The sequence below is a fragment of the Schistocerca gregaria genome, chromosome 3 (genome assembly GCF_023897955.1).
Source record: "Schistocerca gregaria isolate iqSchGreg1 chromosome 3, iqSchGreg1.2, whole genome shotgun sequence".
NCBI lineage: Eukaryota > Metazoa > Arthropoda > Insecta > Orthoptera > Acrididae > Schistocerca > Schistocerca gregaria.
In genome coordinates, this window is record NC_064922.1 from 367520288 (window position 1) to 367532805 (window position 12518).

At 41.1% G+C, this 12518-nt stretch overlaps 1 protein-coding gene across 2 annotated transcripts in view; it reads right to left on the reverse strand.

Annotated features, from left to right (window-relative positions):
• The window catches only part of LOC126353821 (potassium voltage-gated channel subfamily KQT member 1-like), a 2608463-nt gene that overhangs the window by 2295010 nt on the left and 300935 nt on the right, over window positions 1-12518 (reverse strand). The window lies entirely within an intron of this gene.

Below are 12518 nucleotides of genomic sequence, written 5' to 3' on the forward strand. Positions count from 1 at the left end.
TATCGTAGAGTTTTGTCATGACTGGCTCTCCCAAGGTTGTCAGTAGTTCCAATGGAATGCTGTCTACTCCTGGGGCCTTGTTTCGACTCAGGTCTTTCAGTCATCTGTCAAACTCTTCATTCAATATCATATCTCCCATTTCATCTTCATCTACATCGTCTTCCATTACCATAATATTGTCCTCAAGTACATCGTCCGTGTATAGGCCCTCTATATACTCCTTCCACCTTTCTGATTTCCCTTCTATGCTTAGAACTGGGTTTCCATCAAAGCTCTTGATATTCATGCAAGTGGTTCTCCTTTCTCCAAAGGTCTCTTTAATTTTCCTGTAGGCAGTATCTATCTTACCCCTAGTGAGATAAACCTCTACATCCTTACATTTGTCATCTAGCCATCCCTGCTTAGCCATTTTGCACTTCCTGTCAATCTCATTTTTGAGACGTTTGAATTCCTTTTTGCCTGCTTCATTTACTGCATTTTTATATTTTCTCCTTTCATCAATTAAATTCAATATTTCTTCTGTTACCCAAGGGTTTCTACTAGCCCTCGTCTTTTTACCTATTTGATCCTCTGCTGCCTTCACTATTTCATCCCTGAAAGCTACCCATTCTTCTTCTACTGTTTTTCTTTCCCCCATTCCTGTCAATTGTTCTCTTATGCTCTCCCTGAAACTCTGTACAATCTCTGGTACTTTCAGTTTATCCAGGTCCCATCTCCTTAAATTCCCACCTTTATATGATAATCTAAATTACTCTTATGATCTATCAGTTAAATATTCAATGTGCCTCTTCACGCATATGGACTATGTAAGATGCACATCCGGAATTTTTCAGATAGATTTTTTCTCACTCTGTAATCGACTAAACTATTTCATGTTTATTTGTACATTGAGGTGACAAAAGTCATGACATACCCTTTAATATCGTGTCGGTTCTCCTTTTGTCCGGCATATTGCAGCAACCCGACGTGGCATGGTCTCAACAAGTCGTTCGATGTACCCTGCAGAAATGTTGGGCCATGCTGGCTCTATAGCCGTCTATTATTAAGAAAGTGTCGCCGATGCATTCTTCTGTCCACGAACTGACCTCTAGATTATGTCCCATAATTTTTCGATGGGATACATTCTGGGCCATCTGGATCGCCACATCACTCGCGCGAACTGTATAGAATGATCTGCAAATCAATCGCGAACAGCTGTGGCCCGCGGACATGACACATTGTTATCCACAAAAATTCCATCGTTGTTTGGGAACATGTAGTCCACAAATAGCTGCCAATCGTCTTCAAGTAGCTGAACATAACCATTTCCAGTCAATGATTGGTTCAGTTGCACTAGAGGGCCCAGTAGACACAGCCCACGTTATTATGGAGGCATCGCCAGCTTGTGCAGTGCCTTATTTACAAATTTAGTCCATAGATTCGTCTGGTCGGGGCTATACTCGAACCCTCTCATCAACTCTTACCAAATGAAATCGGCACTCAGCTGACAAACCCACCGTTTTCCAGTCGTCTAGGTCCAACCAATATGGCCGTCAGCGACTGCGTTATCCCCTTTTGAGAGGCAGAGCTTTAAATTTGCTATACTCGGCACACTCATAGCACTGTGGATCTCAGACTACTGAATTCCCAAACGATTTGCGAAATGGAATGTCCCATGCGTCTATTTCGAACTACCATTCCTTATTCAAAGTCTGTTAATTCCCGTAGAGCGGCCATAATAACGTCGGAAATCATTTCACATGACTCACTTGAGTAGAAATGAAACGTCTGCCACGGCAATGCTGTTTTATATCTAGCGTACGTGATACTACCGCCATGTGTGTATGTGCATATCACTATCCCACGTCGTTTACCAGGTCAGTGTATATGGTAAATACTGATATAAGAGCTTTAAACGCAGTTGAGAGGATTCACTTCAGTCACATTATTTTATGAGTTATTACGCTACTAGTAATTATCGCCATGCCATCTCGCAATCACGCAATAGCACGTTCCACAGCGTCAGCGTTCTCTTAAAATGCAAATAAGGCTATTCACTCAGCAAATTAGTTTTTCCCTCATCCGTTTCACTGTTGAAATTAAAACAGCTTCTATCTCCGCGACCCCAAGCTTCCTATCTAAAAGTACGTTACTAATTATCTTACAATAGTCGGCGCTACCTGTTTTTGTAATAACCTGCTCAAAAAGTTTTGCATCACAAGTACGACTTTTATTGAAACTTCCTGGCAGATTAAAACTGTGTGCCCGACCGAGACTCGAACTCGGGACCTTTGCCTTTCGCGGGCAAGTGCTCTACCCGCGAAAGGCAAAGGTCCCGAGTTCGAGTCTCGGTCGGGCACACAGTTTTAATCTGCCAGGAAGTTTCATATCAGCGCACACTCCGCTGCAGAGTGTAAATCTCATTCTGACGACTTTTATTGTTTGTGTCATTTTGATTAGAAACATATTTTTCAATGCTTTTGACCACTGAAAATCGCCGTGTACTTCCGTAATGGAAAGGCAAGCGCGTCTCCATTCGCATTGCAGTTCTTCATCGCGTAGTTGTGTCTCCGGTCATGAACTTTACAGTGAGGCTTGTGACCAATGTTCACTTCTGCATTCCACAGCCAACTTGAGTCGCAGATCTGCAGGATTTTGGAACGTATATCGTGTTCCAACATAATGAATTACCTCGAAGAAAACAGTCTACAGGCAACATCAGTTTAGAAAACATCATTCTTGTGAAATACAACTAGCTCTTTATTCACATAACACTTCATGTGAATAAAGAGCTAGTTGTGTTTCACAAGAACGATGTTTTCTAAACTACTGACAAGGGATTTCAGATCGAATCAGAATTTTTGTATTTCCGGGAAGCTTTTGACGCTGTACCTCACAAGTGGCTTGTTGTGAAATTGCGTGCTTCTGGAGTATCGTCTCAGTTATGTGACTAGATCTGTGGTTTCCTGTCAGAAAGATCACAGTTCGTAGTAACTGACAGAAAGTCATAGAGTAAAACGGAAGTGATTTCTGGCGTTCCCCAAGGTAGTGTTATAAGCCTTTTGCTGTTCTTTATCTATATATACGATCTGTGAGACAATCTGAGCAGCCGTCTTAGGTTGTCTGCAGATAACGCTGTCATGCAGATAACGCTGTCATTTATCGACTAATAAAGTCATCAAAAGATCAAAAAAATTGCAAAACGATTTAGAAAAGATATTTGAATGGTGAGAAAATTGGCAGTTGACCCTAAATAACGAAACGTGTGAGGTCATCCACATGCCTGCTTAAAGGAATTCCTTAAACTTCGGTTTCACAATAAATCAGTCTAATTTAAAGGCCATAAATTCAACTACATACCGAGAAAAGGTTGTGGGGAAGGCTAACCAAAGACTCGGTTTTATTGGCGCCACACTTAGAAAATGTAACAGATCTAATGAGCAGACTGCCTATACTACGCTTGTCTGTCCTCTTTTAGAATACTGCTGCGCGGTGTGGGATCCTTACAAGGTAGGACTGACGGAGTACATCGAAAACGTTGAAAGAAGGGCTGCACGTTTTGAATTATCGCGAAATATGGGAGAGAGAGAGAGAGAGTCACAGAAATGATACGAAATTTGGGGTGGACATCATTCAAAGAAGACGGAATCTTCTCACGAAATTCCAAACACCAACTTTCTGCTCCGAATGCGAAAATATTTTTTTGACACCGACCTACATAGGGAGAACGATCACCACGATAAATTAAGGGAAATTAGAGCTCGTACGGAAAGATATATAGGTGTTCGTTCTTCTGCGCTCTATACGAGAGTGGAATAATTGAGAATTGTGAAGGTGGTTCAAAAGTGGCTCAAATGGCTCTGAGCACTATGGGACTTGACATCTATGGTCATCAGTCCCCTGGAACTTAGAACTACTTAAACCTAACTAACCTAAGGGCATCACACAACACCCGAAGGTGGTTCGATGAACCCTCTGCCAGGCACTTAAATGTGATTTGCAGAGTATCCATGTAGATGTAGATGTAGACCTTAGAGGGGATGCTTGATTGTGTCGCCATCTCTGTGATCGCTTATCAGTATATTTAAAGTAGTATGGACTGAGGTGACAAATGTCATGAGATAATGATACACAGACGGCAATAATATCGCAGACATAAAGTATAAAAGGGCAGTTGACTGGAGCAGCTGTATGGATCAAAGAGTGATCCTTACTTGTAAGTACTAATAGACGCAAGCAAATTGATGGATGTATGCTGACAACAATGGTAAAGACAATGTGGACCAACGGCTCTAATGAAACTGAAAACTTGTAATATCAAAAGCGCCGTTTTCAACTAAGACAGCAGCCGGAATAATTTAAAGCTTTAGCACGCGCAATACAATATTTCGTGCAACATTGGCCTGGAAGGAATATAAGATTCCTTGGAGTTACAACTAATGAGTATGTTCGTAACTGGCGTGCAAAGATTAAGGTTTCAACAAACAAATTCTGACAGAGGACGAAATACGGGACCAAGAACAAGGAGTTTTCATTGCGAAAGAGGAAGTCAGTGATATGCAAATCTACAGAAGTAGACCAATGTCTAATCTACCAAACTTTAGGGAAAATCTGGACGATCTTATCAGTTTAAGTGATATTTATCCATATCAGCAAAAGTATTAACTTACAGTAAAGGAAAGGTAATACCAAGTGATAAAAGAACAGTGCACATAGTATTTCCACCAACAACAAGTTTGATCCTTAACCAGTTATCAAAAAAATGCTCGTATTTGTTTAATGGAACCTTTGAATATGTGTTGAAACATCCGTTTGCTTAATCCTATCAAGCATGATTTCATTACATTAGTTGCTTTAAATTAAATATTCTGTGCAGTATTTCACCAAATATAACAGATCATCGCAGCACACACTGTATGCCATATTTCACTTTTTAAATACACATTTGTTCGAATTTTCAATAAAGCGAACTGGGAGTTGCCCCAGTTAGTAAGAAATAGTGAGGTGTAGCTGTATTACCGATTTTGGCTAACAAATGATCCGTCTTCAGATCTTTTCTTATTACAAAGCAGCGCGTCAATTCAGAAGGTAGGCAACCTCCACATTTTAATTTCCGTGACACAAAGGGACCGCTTAGCACCTAAATTAATGACTTACTTTGTAAGGAGAATATATTTAAATAGGGAGTCTTTCTAATACGAAACCAGTAATATTTTAACAAACTATGATCCAATACAGCTAAGAAACTTGTTCGTTTCAATCACTTCAAATTTTGTTCCTTAACTTCTTTCCTAAGCGTTTTCTCAGATGGTTCCTCTTACCGCATTTCAATATCATCTTCCGTGAAAATATGCCATGCATCTTTCATTTTCAGTATGTGGAATTTGCTGCACTGGAATGCGAGTCATTCCGCCCTCGTTTCGTAACCGCTTTGTCGCTGCCGGCAATAAAGCAATGATCACCAGGAATTTAATTTAACCCTGGTGTGATTTTGAGATACACTGATATCACAAACTAAATTTAAAGCCGGGACGTGGGAAACAGAGCTATCGTATTCAATTAAAATTCATATTCATTTACCCCGTTAGTGAAACTGAACCACATATAAATCTACATATATACTCCAGAAGGTCACCATAAAGTGCGTGACGAACGTCATTTAGCTCTTCAAAAGCAACTAGCTCGTGCCAAATGTAGGACAGTCATTACAGTCATTTATTGTCATTGTTAAAAGCACTGAACAAATAGAGTCAAAGTAGTTGCGATGATGATCAGCGGACGTCACAAATAAGTGCAGATTCGACTGTTAACGCATACTCGTGACAATAGATTATTTGGAAGGGTCCCAGAGACTGTGTTCCTCAGGGCTGACTGACCTAATGGACAAGAAAAGAGGCGAATTTTCTCAAAAATGGCTCTGAGCACTATGATACTTAACTGCTGAGATCATCGGTCCCCTAGGACTTAGAACTACTTAGACCTAACTAACCTAAGGGCATCACACACATCCATGCCCGAGGCAAGATTCGAACCTGCGACCGTAGCGGTAGTGCGGTTCCAGACTATAGCGCCTAGAACAGCTCGGCCACCCAAGCCGGTGCGAATTCTCTCTTATTTTAATTCTAGAAAGTTCATAATACTATTTCCGACTTCTACTTTATTTACTCGTACATTCTGTTCAAATTTTAAATCACATTGGCCTAGGCGGAAGCTGGAAAACAAAGATAATTCAACCACAAACTTACCAGTTACGTGAAGGTAGCCCCTCCTTTCACCCCGATTTCTACGTAGTACGGTCATACTCTTCACTGCAGAACTAGAAAGTATTTTAGACAACGGTAGAGGCCAACATTCCATCTTTACAGTTTGTCAAGGAGGGCTGAATCATGCCTTGCATGATGTCAACGATCTGGGTGCCCAGTTCTTTTGGAGACGGACATTCGTTGGTCATTTCACGACAACTTTTTTTTTCATTTATTCTTATTTCATCCCCCTCGCCACGTACGGGCTTGGGGTGGACTGACAGCAGTACACTATCCTGCTCTACAGAGCGGAACATTTACAAAAAGTAATAAAGAAATGACAATAACCACACTTCATACGCCGCGGTCGCAGTGAAAACAAGTTTATTGCTCCAAGACGACCGGTTTCAACACTCTTATGCTGCCATCATCTGACCTCTCGAACTTGCTTTAAAATTTCCTTGTTACATTACATGAAGTCTTGATAAAAATCCAGACGATAAAATACACACAGTTGGTAAATTGCACGCAAATGATACAAAACGTACAGTTGAAATCTACGTATTGTCCACGGAAGGTGGCGGCGAAGATGATTCTCACAAGCTGGCCGCACGGCAACTGTGTGCAATTTACCAACTGTTATATCATCGGCTCGATTTTTATCAGGACATGTATACGTGCCGAGAGATTTTTGTGCTTTGACTTCATGTAATGTAACATGTCAGTTTTATAGGAAGTTCCAGAAGATCAAATAATGGCAGCGTAACACTGTTGAAACCTGTGATCTCGGTGCAATAAACTTGTATACACAGTGATTGCACCGTATGTAATGTGTTTATTATCAACCGTACCGATCGCTCTACAGCAAAGTATGTATGTATTTCGTAACGAAGAAATGACAAAACACGTGCGTATGCAGATTCAAAAAATAGAAAGATTTTAAAATGCATTGTAAAGTTTAAAAGGGAAAGTAAAAAGTCTGACATTAAAGAGGAAACGACAAAAATGAACATTTAAAACTGGAAATGAAAACGAAGCGGCAACATTCATCAAAATGAAGCAGCACATTTCCACTAAACAGCTGAAGGACCTGCGCTGCCTGAAGAAGACGTGGGGAGATTAAAATTTTGGATCATGGTGAGTATAAATTGAGAAGCCATTGCGTGGTATTTGCTGTGTAGTCAACAGTCAACGCAATTCCTGGCCAAGCTGTAGAGGACATTGCCTACCTGGAGGGTGGACGCGTCTGTACACGGCGGCAAAAAAAAAAAAAAAAAGACTCGAGGGTGAGGAGATGGGAGGGGGGGGGGGGAGGTTTGATGAGGGAAGCATCTGTTTCTTTCTTGAGTCCGCGTTTGTTTCGGATTCTAAATTATATTCTGTAGCATTGTGTTATAAGTTCAAAACAACGTTCTTGTTTGCACAACAAATTAAATCCGTTGCACAAGCTACCGTTGTAAGGGGGCTTCAGGAATTAAATAAAAAGCGTACACACATCCAGGATCAGAGAACTCTTACGAGTAAAAGCTGCTGGAGACAAACAGAAACGAACACATGTTTGCGATACTAAATTGCAGAACAGTTATGAGAACACCCAATTAAAGTGCTCGTTGTGTTCAATTAAACTGCTTGTTCTGGTCTCGTACACTACTGACATTAGCCACTCAGGAACGAAAAATAGGAGATCCGTTACTGATTTCACGCACGCGCTGTCTATTCTCGAAAACGCCGAGGCTATGGTGAAATTAAGAACTACTCGGCGCTTGGAGCCTCCCCCCACACTATTTCAAGATACAAAGAAGGAAAGCAAGTGAGTATCGATGACAATGACCTTAGCATATTTCGGTTCAGGCCGTATCTAAAGGTAGCGTATTTTCTGGTTCACAGCCTTCAGTTGATCGAATGTAAATATCACATGACTCGACGAAAAAGAATGAATATTTCGTAATTTAACATGTATCTCGAAACACTTATAACTCAACATTAACAGCTCTTTACAATATTTATTTCAAACTGGCTGTGAAAGTAAGATACACGAAACCATCGTAATTAGTAACACGTAAAATAGTTGAGTAACTGTTCGTGAGAAGTATAAGATGACAAAGGTTTATATCTATCGTCTGCAGCTTGTTTTACACTAAACACTGTTGCCAAAAATACATGTTTAATTCCGAAAGTACGCATAAAATAAATCAACGAAAGACAGAGCTGATCCTCCTTGGTACACGAAACGGATCAGAACAATGTTGCAGAAACAACAACAACAAAAATATTCCGGATTTAAATGGACGCAAAAGGCTAACCAAAGACTGCATTTTATTGGCATGACACTTAGAAAATCTAACAGATGAAGTAAAGAGTCTTCTTACACTACGCTTGTCCGTCTCCTTTTGCAATACTGCTTTGCGGTGTGGGACACTTACCAGATAGGATTGACAGAGTACGTCGAGGAAGCTCAGAGTAGGGCAGCACGTTTTGTATTATCGCGAAATAGACGAGAGAGTGTCACTGAAATGATACAGGAGTTGGGGTGGACATCATTAAAACAAAGGCGTTTCTATTGTGGCAGAATCTTCTCACGAAATTTCATCACCAACTTTCTCCTCCGCATGTGAAAATACTATATTGACGCCGACCTATATAGCGAGAAACGATCACCATAATAATATAAGGGACATCAGACCTCGCACGGAAAGATCTAGGTGTTCGTTTTTTCCGCGCACTGTACGAGATTGAAATAATGGAGAATTATTGTGAAGGTGGTTCGATGAACATTCTGCCAGGCGCTTAAATCGGATTTGCGGAGTATCCATGTAAATGTAGATATACATGTACTTATGATTTCGGCGAAAAGTCTGCAAAACGAGAGATTCAGTTGTAATATGAGATTTTTTCCCCCCCTCTATTTTCATAACGAATGATCATTCTGCAGAGGAGTATGTGCTGGTTTGAAACTTCCTAGCAGCTTAAAACCGTTTGTCGGAGCAGGAGTAGAAACTGGAACTTTCGTGGAAGCGTTCTATACCCATTGAGACATCGAAGCAAGACCCAGGACCGGACCTCATAGTGGTCGAGTCTTTGTCCGCAGAAGGCAAATGTACCAGGTTCGAGTCCACGTCCGGTATGCAATTTCAATCTACCAGGAATTTTAAGGTTTGCGTATGTCTGTAAATGTTGTAGTGATAGACAGCCTTGTTATTCACCTACTCACCTTAAATAATTTTCTCAGCCTCAGTTGTAGTTATAGTGTACTCAGAGATCATTGGAACGGCGGACAGTTCCACGGGACTGGAAAAAGGCCCAGGTCATAGTAATCTATAAAAAGGGTAGAAATTACCCGTCAATTTCACTGGCATCGATTTGTTGTGGAATCATGGAACCAGCACAGTTTTAGGAAACAGCGGTCATGCGAATCATAGCTGGCCATCTTTGTGCATGATATACAACAGGCTCCAGATACCGGCTCTCGGGTTGATGTCATATTTCTCGACTTTCGAAAGGCGTTCGACTCAGTTCCGCACTGTCGTTTGCTACAAAAAGTGCGCGCTTACGGTCTATCCGATGGCATATGCGGTTGGATAGAAAGATTTCTAACAGACAGGGAGCAATATGTCGTCCTGAACGAGTTAACTTCAACAGAAACAAGAGTAACTTCAGGTGTGCCCCAGGGCAGCATAATAAGTCCTCTGCTTTTTACGATTTACATTAACGATCTGGTTGATGGTATTGACAGCGGCCTTAGACTCTTTGTTGATGATGCTGTAGTCTACAGGAAACTAGTATCATACGAAAGTTGTGAACAAATCAATGAGGATTTGCAGAACATAAATGCGTGGTGTAATGACTGGCAGTTATCTCTCAATATTAGTAAGTGTAACTGAGTATAACAAGGCGAAAATCCTTATTAATACAAAATAAATGATCAGTAATTGGAAGCGGTAACATCAGTTAAGTATCTTGGTGTGACTATTCGAAATGATCTCAAATGTAATGATAAGATTACACAAGTAACGGGTAAGGCGAACTCTAGCTTGCGGTTTATTGGTAGAATCCTGAAGCGATGCAGTCCTTCAACAAAGGAAATAGCTTACAATACGCTAGTTCGTCCAGTCTTAGAGTATTGCTCGTCTGTATCGAACCCTTACCACTTGGGTCTGATTAAAGAGATTGAGAAGGTCCAAAGACGAGCGGCAAGACTAGTGACTGGTATATTTAGCCATCGCGAGAGCGTTACAAATCTCATAGAAAGTTTGAAGTGGGACACACACGCAGATAGACGACGCACTAATTCTGAAATCCAATCTTCGTCGAGGATGTAGAGTATATATTATTACCACCAACTTTCAAATCGCGTAATGATCATCACTCAAAAATAAGGGAAATAAGAGCCCGTACTGCGGCGTTCAGACAGTCGTTTTTCCCTCGCGCGATAAGCTAGTGGAACAGAGGAAGGGGGGGGGGGGGGGGGGGAATACGACTTTGGCGCGAATTGTGCCCACCGCCACACACCGCTTGGTGACTAGCGGAGTATATATGTAAGTGTAGATGGTGCGCCATACTAAATCTATGAACTAAACGAACTTGCAGAGCAAAGCAAAATGTCATTGTCCTGGTTTCACAGTCCTGTACCTACATAATAGGACTACTTCGTGGTGTTACTGGATGGTGAGGACGGTTTTCGTAGATTTTATCTGTTGAAAGTTGGTGTGTGCTTCGCGCCAGTATTAGTTACGGACGGAAATAATTACTTCGCCTAATGAAAAAACAGACGGGCAAGACAGCGCCAGGCTCTCTTGCTGTTAATGTATGAACGAGTCGAGCACCGCAAACTGAAAAACAAGTCTGAAGCATTTCATTAATATTATTCTTGGATCCTCTCTTTGCTTTTCTCCCCAACTCTGGCGCAGGCAGTATTAATTAGTGGCTCCATCAGGAAGCTCTCTCGGCAAATATAAAAAAAAATTTGCTTGTTCAATTAGAAGTTGAAATCTAGCAAAGTTGTTCCATTCCACTGAGGCCACTACGTATCCCGCCCATGAAGACATGCTGGTTTTCCCTTCATCATGCTATGTTGGTGCCACCTGTGTTAGATTTGGCAGAAATCAGATTTCTCTCGAATATGTAGCCTTCCCCTCTGCCACTGCCACCGGTGCTTTAATATTCTTGTGGCGCAACACACACACATACACACACGAGAGAGAGAGAGAGAGAGAGAGACGGAGGGTTGGGGGAAGAGGGAGGGTATGGGGGGGGGGGGGGGGAAGCGGAGAGAAAAATCGTTCCGTGTTCAACATCCGACATATTTTTTCTTCTGAAATTCATTCGGCCATGCAGACAGAAGTAAATTAGATGCTTTTACGGGTTTGGATTATTATTATGCATTTTGTTTATTTAAGCATTCGATTTACGTTTCTTGCCGTGATTAACGCTCGCTTTGTTGTATTCACAATATCTATTCTCCTCAGAAACTTCGATCACATCATCCTGTGCAAAGGAAGAAAAGAGGCTGACGTGCTCTCTATGTGTTGTTATTAGAGACGAAGCATCAGCTCGAGTTAGACAAGTATGGGAAATGAAATCCATCGGACATTCTTGGAGGAAGTATCCTGGTAATTGCTTGATGTATCTCCGGGATATGAAATGGCATATGAAATCTGTCATTCTAGGAGGCAGTATCCTGTTAACTGCTTGATATATCCCAGGGAAATAACTAAGAGAAAAATCAGGATAACCATAGGAGATTTCAAACTAGATCGTCTAAATACAAGTGTTGAAATCATCGTGCTATTGAAGTGGTATAGTCCGCTATAACCTAGATGCTGCGACTTAGATTGAGGGAACTATTTCCCTGCTTTGTTGAATATGCTCCGTTTATCTGTCCATTTATTTTAGCAAATCTGTTATAAAACCGCGAGTGTACCACTAAACCTGCTCAACTCCAAGGCTACCAGAAAACGACAAATAATGTCTGCCACTCTTCATTTATTTTTAAGACAACTGAAAATGAGACGCCGACAAAGACTTGTTAAGAGCTCCTAAAGGATACTTGAGAAGATAAATAAAGACGAAAATGGAACTATTACATTGCAACCAGGTGATGTGTGATGTGTGATGTGTGATATATGATGTGAGTAAAATTACAAAGAACTTGAAATTTCGTTACCAGTATAACGTTGCACCTCCTTAGCCCGGATGTTCCAAGCCCTAGCAGGAAGCATTGAAGTTCAAACAGTTACAGGTACGGAAAGCTGGATCAAGCCGGAAATAAGTTTTGCTGAATTTTTTCTAATTGATTAA